We start from the raw sequence: 13,172 nt of genomic DNA on the forward strand, positions 1-13,172 counted from the left end.
TTTTTGTTTTTGCTTCTCCCTCTTTTGATTTTTCCCCCCCCCCCCCCCCCCCCCCCCCCCCCGGCGTGGTCCTAGTACTCGTCTGTATCCTGCTCTGAAGATGTGATTAATCACTTCAGAGCGTCTCTTAAATGTCACTCCAATACTTGACTGTAATCTGCTTGATAAATGTGTCCAAACACTCGCACTCAGCAAAGACCTTTTGTAATCCTAGATTGGGTCTGAAGTGTAATTCTTAGAAGTTTGATAAATTCGGGTCCTGAGCTGAACGAGTTAGTTCAGTTTGTTCCTTGAGTCCGTCTTTGTCCTCCTTAAATGGACGGGGAGGTTTAGACTACAGGGAGATGGAGGCACAGGACAGGGGGATGCACAGAGGATACATGAGGGTCTGTATTAGTATGCCGTCTGCAGAGCGGCGACATCGACCGATTTTAATGAAGTGCTTCTGTTCACAAAGCTCTAATAGCGGCTACTCCCCCTCCACATCCCTGGCTTTAACCCCACTGTCCTCCCTCTGTCCTTTCTCCCCGTCCATCTGGCCTCTCCTCCCTCAGTTGGTCCGTCCTCTCCGACTATTTCATCTTTTACCTTCTCCGTCCATCTGTGCCGCCCTCCTCCTTTACTAACCTTGTCTTTTTATTTACATCCTTTGAGGTCCAGCATCTCACAGTTTCTTCCTCAATACACCATCTCTGTCCAGTTTGCTTAACACTGCAAGTTCCTTGTCCACGTTCCGTCAATTTAGTCATACCGTCATTAGGATTAAGTGCTTTCATTGTTGGTTAAGAATTTGTCTGCAGTTTTGTCAAAAAAGTGCCGACATTTTTTGTCGTCTTTGGGTCTGAATTGTGAAACTTTTACTCCTCAGAGGGATTTTTTTCGACACATTTTAAACACACCTTGTGTTACTTTTTGTGCACTAAGGTACGTTAGCTGTGTGGCAACATGTTGCGCTTTTGACAAATTGTGCTGAAACTTGAGCTAAAATGTGTTTTTCAGGATTTTCTCCAAGTCGCCTCAAGTCTTTAACGGATGATGACTTGAAGGCTGTGAGGCAAGAAGTAAGATTTGAGTCAATTTAGAGTACAGCAACCTGCAAAAGGAAAGAGTTTTCGCACAATGTCTGAGTAGTTTCTGCGAGGTTAGGATGTTCAGCTGCCATTGTGGGACGCCAACATGTAAAGTTTCTATGTTCCCCTTCGATGAAAATATGGATCCAATTGGTCGCGTAGAAGCATGCACCGAAAAAAAACGGTAGATTTGAGTCACCTTATGTAACACTCGTCTCCTCACCGCATCGTCTAGAACAGCAGCACTGCAGTTCTATTTAAATGCGCCAGCTGCTCGTTTAAATGTCATCAACTCCAATGTGACTCGTGATGGTTCACTCAGAGGCCAGTCGGCTCCCCAGAGGGGGTTTGGAGTCCCCGTCCATGACCTCCCACCCCGGGCTAGAAATCAGTGTTGCAGGGTGAGTTGGGGAATCCTGGCTGAGTCACTGTCAGTGTGAATCTCTTCGGGTTGAGAAGAGATGAAGAACTGCTCATTATACTAATCGTACACTCTCAGAAATACAGGCGCTGACTGAGACCATATAGGGTTCTTTGGATTGTCCTCACAGGAGAATCCTGTCTGTAAAGGTTCAACCTGGAACCCTTTCAGATGGTTCTACCTAGAACCCAACATAGAGGGTTATACCTAGAACCATCTGGGAGAGGTTCCACCTAGAACCCCCTATGAGAGGTTTTACAGAGGACCCATCTATGGTATAATGGTTCCACCCATAACCTTCTCTAAACGGTTCTATCCAGAACCTTTCCACCTTCTAAGGCCCCCGATCACACCGAGACGCGTCGCATTGGTGGTTCTCCACCCAAACCATGATTTAGTTTCTCTTGGGCAATTTGAACCGCGTCCAACAAGGCAGTGGGCTTAGAGAACCCACATTTCAAACAATTCTTAAAGAGTTATTTGGTTAAAAAGGGTTCTTAATGGAACCACTAGTCTTATAAGGAACCCTTTTCTTCAAAAGAGGATTTTTCTGCGTACAACCTCATTCCTTCAGGTAGAACCCTTTTGGAACCCTTATTTCTAAGAGTACACCCACAGACCAATAATGCAGCAGCCAGCATGTCTTTCCTCATCCTTCTCAAGGCCACTTTACATTTAAAGGAGTACTGATATCTGCCTCCCTCCCCCCCCCCCCCCCCTCTCTCTCTCTGTGTGTCTCTCTCTCTCTCTCTCTCCCTCTCCGTCTCCCTCCCCTTGTTCTTGTTCTCATTCGCTCAGCTTTGTACCGTGCTCACCGAGCTCTCAGTCCTGCAGTAATTGAATGTGTTCTTGCCGCATATCCGTGCAATTACTTGCTGCTGTCGAGAGCAATTCAGCACACGCAGCAACGTTCAGCACAAATCGATGTCGTTCAATATCCCTTACGGCGCTGTTTGGACTCGGCGGGACAGAAAACGCACATTTGTTCCTCGAGGGTGTACAAAAGAGGAAGACATTCAGCTTCTTCTACCTTTCAGCAGATGGTGAACCAGAGCGCTGTGAGGAAACATGAATGTCCAGAAAATTGCCTATTGGACCAAACTTCCTTCTCTTTGTGTTTTATCAGCATCAGTGTGAAAACAATATAATATCTGATCAAAAGTCTGTAAAATAGAGAAATGACTAAAGGAGGGTTTTCATTATTGATTTATTACTTCCTTGAATTATCAATTCATAATATTTTATATGAGATGTCAGAGAACAGCGATGAACAGCCCAAAGAGATTCAGTTTATGATCATAAGACAAAACAACATGAAAATAATCACATTTGAGAAGCTTGAGGCAACAAATTACATTATTAATTGATCATTAAAATAGTTGCTGTTCTGTCGAGTCTACTGGACGCTGCTGCACTTTATAAAGACAGTCGAGCTCCAGTAGTGATGGTTTAGTGATGTAACGTGAGAGACGAGGGAGAGTTGTAGCTCCCCCCCGGTGTGCTCTCCCTGAGGGTGGAGACGTTACATGGAGCTAACGAGAGGTTTCATCCCACTTCAACATGTAATAATAACAACATCTCCTAATTCAGCTCACTCGTTGTTGTTCTTGGCGCTTCATTTAAGACAAGAGGTGTAGTATCAGACAGGATTATTAATGATTCAGTGTTGCTATCAGGTACTTAAACCACCATCATCTCCTGTTATGTTGCAAGCCGCTGAGTCGCTGCACCGATGCAATCGGGGATTAAGTGCCTTGCTTCACGGCACTTCAGCGGTCGGCGTTGAGGGAGAGAAGAGCGCTTCTCATGCAGTTCCACGTGCAGATTTCTACGACGCTTTTCGGGGCGTTAAAGCCGGCGACGTTCTGGTTTTTTGCTTGATTTGTTTTATTTGTTTGTTTTTTAACCGATGTTTCTATGACGATGAATGACTCCTGTTCTCACATCATCTTCATCAGGTCACATCATCTTCATCAGGTCACGGTGTTTTTATTAAGGACGCTTTGTGGAGGTAGAGCGCAGTAACTACAGAGAGAGGGAACTATGTTGACTTTGAACAAAGGAGGGTGTTGTTTCCATCATGTTTTATCCAAAACACATTTAAATAGATGGAATTGTGTTCAGAGACACCGCCCTCCTTTAACCCTCGGGGGGGAAACTGTATATTTACTTAGATTTACAGGAGAATAGCAGTTTACAGCAGTACAGTGTATTTCAGCAGATGTCTGTGGAAATGGAAGAAAGGTGCTTGAAGAAAACATACTGTCGTGATTTATTGTCGCTTATTCATATTACTCATGGAACACACATAAAGACAAAGTATATGTACATGAGATTTGTTAGCCTGTGCTGGACGCTGTCTGTCCAACCGCTCCTCTGTTTGAAACGTATTTATCACACTGTATGTGTCACAGAGGGTTTGATGGTTACTGTATGCAGACCTGGGACAAACTGCCACTGAAACATGCTTCATCTACGCTGGTGGTGCGTTGGATTCGTCCGTCTCTGCGTCCACACCTGCCACCACTTAATCCTCGTCTTTCTCAATGTCACCATGTGTGCGTCCGTCATGCAAGCTTTACTTTCACTTCAAAAGATGAATGAAGGAGCTTTGTCTCCACTACGGCGGGCAGATACGTCCAAACTATAAGAAGATAAGAGGAGCTGTTCTCCTGTGGTGTCTTCACCTCGGGGGCCTTTTGTCCCAGGTCTGGTGGTGGTCTGGTGGTGGTCTGGCAGTGGTCTGGTGGTGGTCTGGTGGTGGTCTGGTGGCTTTGGACAACAGTGAGTTGCCTTTAAAGCTAGACTTAGTTATCACATATCGCCACTCCTCAAACCGGGGTGACACTTGCCAAAGATGGTACATCTGCGTCACGATAAGGAGGGACAGTGTTCAGTTGGTACACTTTCAGCTAACTCTAATTAATTGGTGCCATAACTTTCTTTTACCAAAGTAACTATTTTACACAATGCACTCCAGGTCTTTCTGCGTGGTTTTAATACAAGGGGAGCATATTGTTTAACAAACATAGTTGTGTTCCCCATCGCTTCCATCAGAAGAGATGGCAATTAGGAAACGGAGGAATGATTACAGCAAGCAGAACCTTTGTTAATATATTCAGACTTAAAAATGTATTATACAACCTGAAAAATAAAAGTAAATGTAGTTTACTCAACCCAGTCGCCAGAACAAAAGTTACAGATACGTTTCATATCAGTCTTCAAAATATCATGAAGTTATTCCGCATAAAATTAGCCGAGTGCTTGTGTGTATTTTTGGAGCAATGGGCCTTCAGAACAATGGGAGTTTATTTTTGGGATAATGTAATAAATGGGCATTCGGTCCAATGTGACAACATCCGGACTATTGGGCCGTCACCGTTTAGTTTAGTTTTCACACGGGACATGAACAGCGGCCTCCCGGGTGAAAGTCCTGTGTGTGTTTGACACATTCACCCCCAATCCCCCTCATCCTCAGTGGACTCTCTCGCTTGTTATTCTCCTTATTAAACCACATTCATTTCAGTAACATGTTGTCCTGGTGACTGGGCTGAGTTCACCGACCTATTAAGGTTCATTTAGCCTTCGTTTAATGTGTATTATAGACTACAGTCGCTTTGGTAAACTAATCCAAAACAATGAATGGCATGAAAAACAATCACTGAACACCAGTTTGTTTAAATAGTAACATTCACCACTCACTCTGTAAGTGCACCCACTGAGTTAAAGCTCGTATTTCCTGTACAAAAATTGTTTTATAACTAAAATCACATTTCACCACTTTCAGTGAATCGGCACAAAGTTGCTCAGAGTTTGGAGTGTGGCTTCATGTGTCTACGTCTTCCTTTAACTTGCCTGTTGTTGCCTTTAGTTTCTAACGTTCTCTTTTCTTAAAAAAACAAATATGTGTACGTAGGTGAATAAAAACATATCAAAGGTAGTCTGGGCAGACGTTTTGAAGTAACGAGATATATTGATATTGATTGGATAATATCACTACTACTACTTCTTCTAGGGAGATTTTAACAGATATAGCTTTAAGAGAGATTCATTTCAGTTCGTTTTCTTATAAAGAAAAATAAAAGTTTTCTGTAAATACCTTATTACTCTTTCTTTGGTTTTGGGTTTTTTGACTAAATGAGTTGATTATAAAATCAAAAAGAAAAAAATCTGAGCTTGGCTCACTTCTTTACATGCGAGTTGATGCACCATTTAGTTTGAGGATTGTTTCTATAGAGTCATCACGTAGTCCTCTCCAGTCGGACATCAGCTCATGTAAATATGAAGACCAACAAAAGCTTCTGAAAGGTTTTGTATTTATATTTCTCTCTTATTTAAGATGAAAGTCATCATCCTTTGCACATAATGTTATACCATTATTATGACAGTGCTTATATTGGATAGGCATGTTTACGTTTATGATTATTACCAGTTTTATTTCTGATGAGATTATTTAAAATGCTAACATGACTGGAGCAGAGATGATTTATTTCTGTTTGTTTTGGTTTTACTGTCCCACGCGAATTATATACCAATAACACCATGTTCTGTTAACAATGAAATGTCAATAAAAGTGAAAAACTTTGTTGTTTGTAATACTGTTTTTAATGGATGGCATTCATGCTCGTGGATATTTTTGTTTGTTTTTCAGTGATATCCAGATGTTCACTTTAAAGTCCATCTTGAATCTTCATGCAGTCATAGCCTTCTTCCAATTAGGCCTCTTTCTACACGGCATCTGTCCGTCGAGGCTGACGGTGGATCGGGCAGTCGCTACGGCAGTTGGAGCAGACAAATGGAGAGGGGCCTGTGAAAGAAATGGAGGTTTTTGCTCACATTTTTCCCCTCTGGCTCTTCTCCTTCAGCAAGAAGGTGCGCCTCTCCTCAGCACGACGAGTTCCTGCAACAACAGTCTGCCTCCAAACGGTCAGTAGCGGATTCCTCACAGTTGTTGGGGTCCTCAAAGCGCAGGCACGGGCAACCACCAGGTCTGGAGGCTGTCGAGGCAACGCTGGCTCAGCCTGGCAAACATGCTGGTGGACTGAGCACCATCCAGGACTTCTGTGTTGCGTACTTTCTCCTGCCACGTGATGCCCAAGATGCGGTGTGGGCATCACATGTGGAAGCCAGTTTTCTTGTCTGTTGTAAGGGGGTCCAGGTCTCACTGCTGTACAGCAGGTTGATGATAACGAAGGCTCGGTAGACCTGGAGTTTGGTGCGTACAGTTAGGTTCTTGTTGGACTACACTCTCTTGGACAGCTTGGCCATCACTGCGGTGAATCCAGTGAGGGTTGCTGGAGACTGTGGGGGGTTTTGACTTCCAGACACATTGGTCTTCTTAATGCTGATGATGACGGCGAACTCCTTACAAGCATGATGAGCGCTTGCCCATTAACCCCTGCACTCCTGACACTGTGTGGGATGCTAGCACTAAATTGTATGCAAATAGCATTTCCCTCAGGAGCATGCTGGTTACTTTGGACTTGGACTGCAAGCGGGCAAGCATGAAGAGTTTGCTATCAGCTCTGGTTTACAGGTAGACGGTTTCAGGAATAAAGCCAAATGCAAACAACTCCTGGAGAGAGAAGAAGATTCCGACGAGGGTCGGTGCCAGAATGCAGCTCTGCTTCACTCCGCTGTGGAATGGGAAGGCCTCTGAAATTTCTCCTTCAAAGCAGACTGAGCCCTGTGTCAGTAACTTGAAGAGACCATCGCTGCTTTAGGCCTTTGCGAGGTCGACAAAATACAAGGGTCTCCTCTGCAGCATTTCTCCTGCAGCTGTTGAAGGTTGAGGAACGCTTGGATATGCTTTGCCTCGATGACTGGCTCCATCACTGCTGTGTTGGCCTCAAACCTGCGTTCATCCTTCCTTTCTTGCAATAGTGCTGCGAGGGCATGGTCCAACATGGTATCGCTTAGGCGATTCCACTTGTCCACAGCACTTTGCTGTTTGGAGCCAGAGAGCGCCTGGTTGAGGGTAGGTGTGGAAAAGCTGGGTGACAGCTGGGTTGGAGGATGGTTGGACGGATGCGTGGAAGTGCCTTCTGCTTGGCATGGTGGATCTGCTTAGGCTGTAGCTTGACCTGGCAGAGGATAAACGAGTGGTCCGTGCCGCAGTCTGCAATATAAAGGTGTGGAAGCTGTTGAATGCCTCTCATCTGATGATGAGGTCGAGGTGTGTTTTGATTTGGGGTGTGTCCAGGAGACCCTGTGCAGAGGCTTGGTCTGGAGAAAGGTGATGCAGAGCTTGTGGTAACAACATCTATAACATTCTCTGCCCATTCCTCGTTCAGGTTCCCCACTCAAAAGTGACCAAGTCAATCTGGTGTGGATTCACGGTCAGTGCCTACCCAAGTGTTGAAGTCCCCAGCAGGAACAGGTGATCTTTCTTTCGGATTATACTGACCACCATGTCGAGCTCCTCGTAGAACTTTTCTTTTCACTGCGGTGGTGAGCAGAGAGTCGGGGCGTAAACACTCAGCAGGTTAGCTGGTCCACTGCTGATGGATATACAGATGGCAAGGACACATGCAGAGTCACCTATTGGTGGTTCAGTCATGGTTGGCAGGGTGTTCTTCGCTGCAAAGCCCACGCCGTACTCTTGGGTCTCCTCTGCACTCTGGTCATGCCAGAAGAAGGTGTAGTTTACTAGTTCTGCTCCAGCGAGCTGTGTCTTTTCAAGCAGCAACTTTGAGGTTGAGTCGGTCCAGTTCACGGTCAATGATGGCAGTCTTGCGGGAGTTGATGTTGTCAAGGCTATTCGAGAACACTGTGGGCATGGTTTTGACATTCCTGCTTGATATAAGAAGACATTGAATCTTCGATTTCTTCTTGTATTTCACAGGGTGCAGCCTTGACATCCACTTGTCATGCTTTATATTAAGCCCCAAGCACCCTTTGAGGCAGACGTTGGTGGGTCGTGAACTTAGGCGGTAGCCGGACCAGTGGAACACAATTGTTCCTCCCAACCGTCAAAACTGACACATGGCACCTGTTTCCTTATTCCAATTGGGTGTGACTAATAACCCGTAGACTGCCAGCTTCCGTGTTGTTTATGCTCTGAAAGAGGGAGTTTGGAGTGACTTCCAGGCCGCAAACCAGGGTAAGAAGTGTAGAGATTCTGGGTTGCACAGTTGTCACTCTGAGTCATAGCTAAGTCAAATCTGAACACACAGACATGACGTACATATTTTTTGTTTTAGTGACTTACATCATGAATACACTTCCACAAATATCCTAATTATAATGGCCAATTTGCCATTCTTTTAATGGAGACTGTTTGCCAAAATATAAACAAATGTAGATAAAGAAACAGGGCCCATAGCTTACAAATAATTCTTGTCACCCCAAAGTCCCCAAGTAACAGGAACTGTAAGTCCAAAGGTTGGAGCATGATTGTTACCCAAATGAAAGTAAGACATATTATAATAATAAAAGTTACATCTATTATACTTATTCTCTTCATACTATTGTGCCAAGACATAACTCTGCAAGACTTGGAAGAATAACCAGAGCCATCACAAATGACTGAACATACCTGCTGTTAAACACATATCACATTGAAAGCACTCTTTTTTTTACAATTGAATCATTGTTATCACTGACAAAACTGATGAAATACCAAACTTCTCTCAGCCATACTTTTTTTTTGTATTCTTTTTTTTTTAGAATAGCATTTTCTACTAAATGCTATTGTTATTTGTTGCACAGACTTCATGAAGAATGTTTTTGTGTTACTTGTGTTACCTCTGGTCTTTATGCTATTCTATCGCTGTTTGTCTTCACTTTGTGGGACAGCAGACGACCTACACTGAGTCAAACTCACAGCTGGTAGTGATTTTATAGCTCTGCTGAAACAGTACTCTGTATCAGACAGACTAAGCACTTCAGACTTGTTATCTTTCCGCAGCCCTGATACTAAATTAACTTCTGCAAGTTCATCAACAGTTTTGGAACATCTGTGAGATTGTGTGCAGTATAACTCTACCAGATGTGCAAAATAAATCTGCCTTGTGGTATTTTTGCTGAAATACCGCTTTAGGGATCGATACGCACCTCCTCTGGTGATACGCAATATGTTCAAACCACCTGCCCCGGAATGGGACCGGAGAGACTGGCTCTGTAGACGCTGATGCCTCCCAACACCATTTCAAGGCAAATTAATGTGTGATTTGGAGTTTTTATGTGAGACTTCTTCTATTTTGTCCGAATGGATCATCACATCAGCTTCATGCTAGTGTTGACACATGCTTTTCATGCTAAATCACTGACAGTGAAAACCAGTTTAACTTCATCTGAAGCAAAAACAACAGCAGCAGCAAAGGAAGCAGCTACCTATCTTCTCTACAGATCAATGAATGGCCTTTTACCCTCCCGGCCTCACCTAACTGGAACCTTCCACCTGCACAGGTAACCTTAGGGCGAGGCAAACAGATACAAAGAATACATGAGGCATTCATTTAAGGTTTCTTAGTTTCTACTGAAAGTAGAATTCACCTAAGGGCACCAAATGAAGCAGAATTGAATTCACTGCAGAATAACTTCTCCCGTCCTCACTGCTGAGAACACCTAACTGTTATTGGATATCACAGGGTTCATTTCTGCCTGTTTCATAAATATATTTGTTAATAAACGCCTTTTCACTAGCGAGGGCCACACCACAACAATGTGACTTTATTTTTAAAGGTTTAATGAAATGACTGTTGAGTTGGATCGATCTCGTGTGAAGCACAGGAAGGTTTGGCTGTGCTTTGAATAAAATGGCTCGAGAAGAATCATCGCCTGAATCAGACAGGTTGATCTGCAGTTCTGCATCCATGGTGAGTTAATTATTTAACAACAATATTCCTAAAATGCTCCAAAGTCCTCCTTTCCTACTATATTCGTGTCACCAAAGAATCATCTACATTTTGTTTTGTCCTGCTGCTGCTGGTGCTTTCTTCTTCTTATTGTTTGTAAGATGTCACCTGACCATGTTGCGTCAAATAGAAAATTGTTCATTTTTTTTTTAAATTTCTTATAAATTAACATTTCATGTAATCAAACATTGATTTGAATGTTTGTAAACTTTATAATCTTAACTAGAATTCAAAATAATCGGCTGCTCAAACATGCAGTTAATGTTAAAATGTGTCTTTATTCAAAATTTAAAATGAACCGAAAGTCAAAACGACTCGGTACAGACGACAAAAAGACTAAACGAACCAAACATAAACATCAGAAATACTGAGTGACATTATTTAACACAAACAAAACATTCTTTCATTCTATTATTGTTTCTAAATGTAGCACTTGAAGTTGTTCAGCATATTTAATGAAGACAATTTTTGGGTTGTATCCATATAAGTTGCTTCAGATGAAAATGTCATCATAATGTATACAATGCATTAGATTCATTTTGACTGTAAATCTTTTTTGTAAAATTGCAGTAAATGAAATTAATGAAGTTAATGTACATTTACAGTATCTCTACTGAATCAAGAGTACAGCGACCTACTGTTATCAAAGCATACAGTCATTTGCTGTTGTAATTCAAACAATATTTTACTGGCAGCTGTTTTACAAGCAAGATTGGGTAAAATGTACATTAGCTCTACTGTATCTTAGAATTACAGTAACTTATTGTAATCAAAATGTACAGATATTTAAGCAGTAAATTACTATGAAGGGAAATCAAGTGGGAAAATGGCAGCAAGTTAGAATTTCACTGTCAATTTATATCAAAGAATTACACAAAGATCAACCATAGAAAAACTTGATAACAAAAATCTAATTAAAACCCCAATGAAACAATAACTGAAACGATGATAAACATGTCTTTGGATTAATGAAACAGCAGGAGGACAGGTGCAGCTACACAGGTTAAACTCAGTGACTGTTCCCTTTAAAAATATATACAATATCATAATTACATATCTGTTCTCTATATCTCTAACTGCTCTGTTCCACTGTCACACACACCTTCATTGGTAATATATTCACTTTATCTCTAGTGCTAATGAATGGAAACATCCTCTCAGTGAAAGTGTGTGTGAAGGTGTGTATGTGTGTGTTAGTATCAGGATCAGAGAACGACAGCTTTCCTCTGTTCCAGTCCAGATTCACTCTGATCCTCTGGAGCTTCTTCTGCACTAAGAGATCAGTGAGTCGACCTGATGGTGACCATGCTGAGTATTTATCGTTATAGAACACTATTATCCATAATCCAGATTGTATGAATCCCTTCCTCTGGACAGACTCTGCTGACAGAACTCTGCTCCAGAGTTTCCTGAAGGTTCTTCTTGTGTTGTGGAGCAGCTTCATCGATGGGTCTGAATCTGTGGTCGCTGTGTTTCTCTGAATCTCTGCAGACGACACACACTGGCTGCTGATGGTCCAGACAGAAGAGTTTGAGTTTCTCAGAGTGCAGACTGCAGAGAGGCTCTGAAGCTCTCTGATCTCTCTCCAGTAAGAAGGACTCACACAGGTTCTTTAACGCCAGGTTACAAGGTGGATCTGACCTTGAAGATCTTCTCTTACAAACTGGACACTCCTGAGTTGGTTTCTCTCTCCACCAGCTCTTCACACAGTCTCTACAGAAGCTGTGGCTACATGACAGGAGAACAGGATCTCTAAAGACTTCATGACAGACCAGACAGCAGAGATCCTCCTCTGATCTGGAAGACATTTAGTCTCTGAGTGAAGCTGAAAACACAGAAAGTACATCAGTCATGGCTCCCCTCCCTCCTCTACTAACTTCACTGTTTTTAGTCAAACTCACATTCAGTGTGTGGAGCGTCAGCAGGTTGAAGCAGCAGTGTTGTAGTTTTCCTCTTTTCTCTCCTGTAGCTGAACTCACTCAGAGGAAGTTGTTAGTTTGTTCTGAAGGTGAATCTGATCGTCTGTTTTCAGTCTGCGTGTCTCTCTTTAGTGAGGGAGGAAGACAAACTGTTTCCTGCTTTGTCTCAGGTGAGTCAGGTGAGGTGTGGAGCTTTGTCACACCTCCTCTGATGAATGTTGTTGCTTCCCATGTAACACTGAGGTGTGTCTCATTCCAAAGTATTGACTCATTGCTGGATATGTAGACTGATAGAGTGCAGCAGGCTGTTGTAACAGTTATGTGTTCAAAGTTTAAATCCTGTGAATATTCTGGGAATGAGGGACCATGGAACATTAAGAGAAAGAGGGCTAATGTGGAATATTGTTGCAGATGTTATGATGTGGTGTGTTCGTGGACCCAGATGCAGACTCAGGAAAGCAGAGTTCTATTTCAAACCAAGATTATTTATTTCTCTGTCAGGGGAAAAAAAAAGGAAAAGGAAATAGTTAAAGTCAATAGGAGGCGTCTCCACGCGCTCCGCACGGATCCAAGCCGGAAAGTGGCTAGTCCGCGGCTGGCTGGCAGGCAGGATCGACTGTGTGATACCCGGGGCTCGACACAGGATCGCTAAGACTTCAGTTGATCTCCGAGGAACGAACTGGAAGGCTTCTTCGTGCAGGTGAAAACCCGAGGCTCGACACTGGATAGCAGGCAAGTTGAAAACAAAACGGATCGTTAGTAGCAGATCCTCAGAGTGAAAAAACGGACAACTCACGGGTCTGAATACCAGGTAGGTGGACGGAGTGACAACTGGGATGATAGTGATCGGAGTATTTATGTCAACTGGAGATGATCACCGGAGCTGAGCATCAGCTGTGCCTAC

General features: G+C 43.1%; 1 pseudogene; it reads right to left on the minus strand.

Annotated features, from left to right (window-relative positions):
• Positions 1 to 10,593: 10,593 nt before the first annotated feature.
• LOC116401337 (E3 ubiquitin-protein ligase TRIM39 pseudogene) lies at positions 10,594 to 12,459 on the minus strand (annotated as a pseudogene).
• Between the last annotated feature and the right edge of the window lie 713 nt (positions 12,460 to 13,172).

The sequence above is a fragment of the Anarrhichthys ocellatus genome, unplaced genomic scaffold (genome assembly GCF_004355925.1).
Source record: "Anarrhichthys ocellatus isolate YVR2014 unplaced genomic scaffold, GSC_Weel_1.0 scaffold351, whole genome shotgun sequence".
NCBI lineage: Eukaryota > Metazoa > Chordata > Actinopteri > Perciformes > Anarhichadidae > Anarrhichthys > Anarrhichthys ocellatus.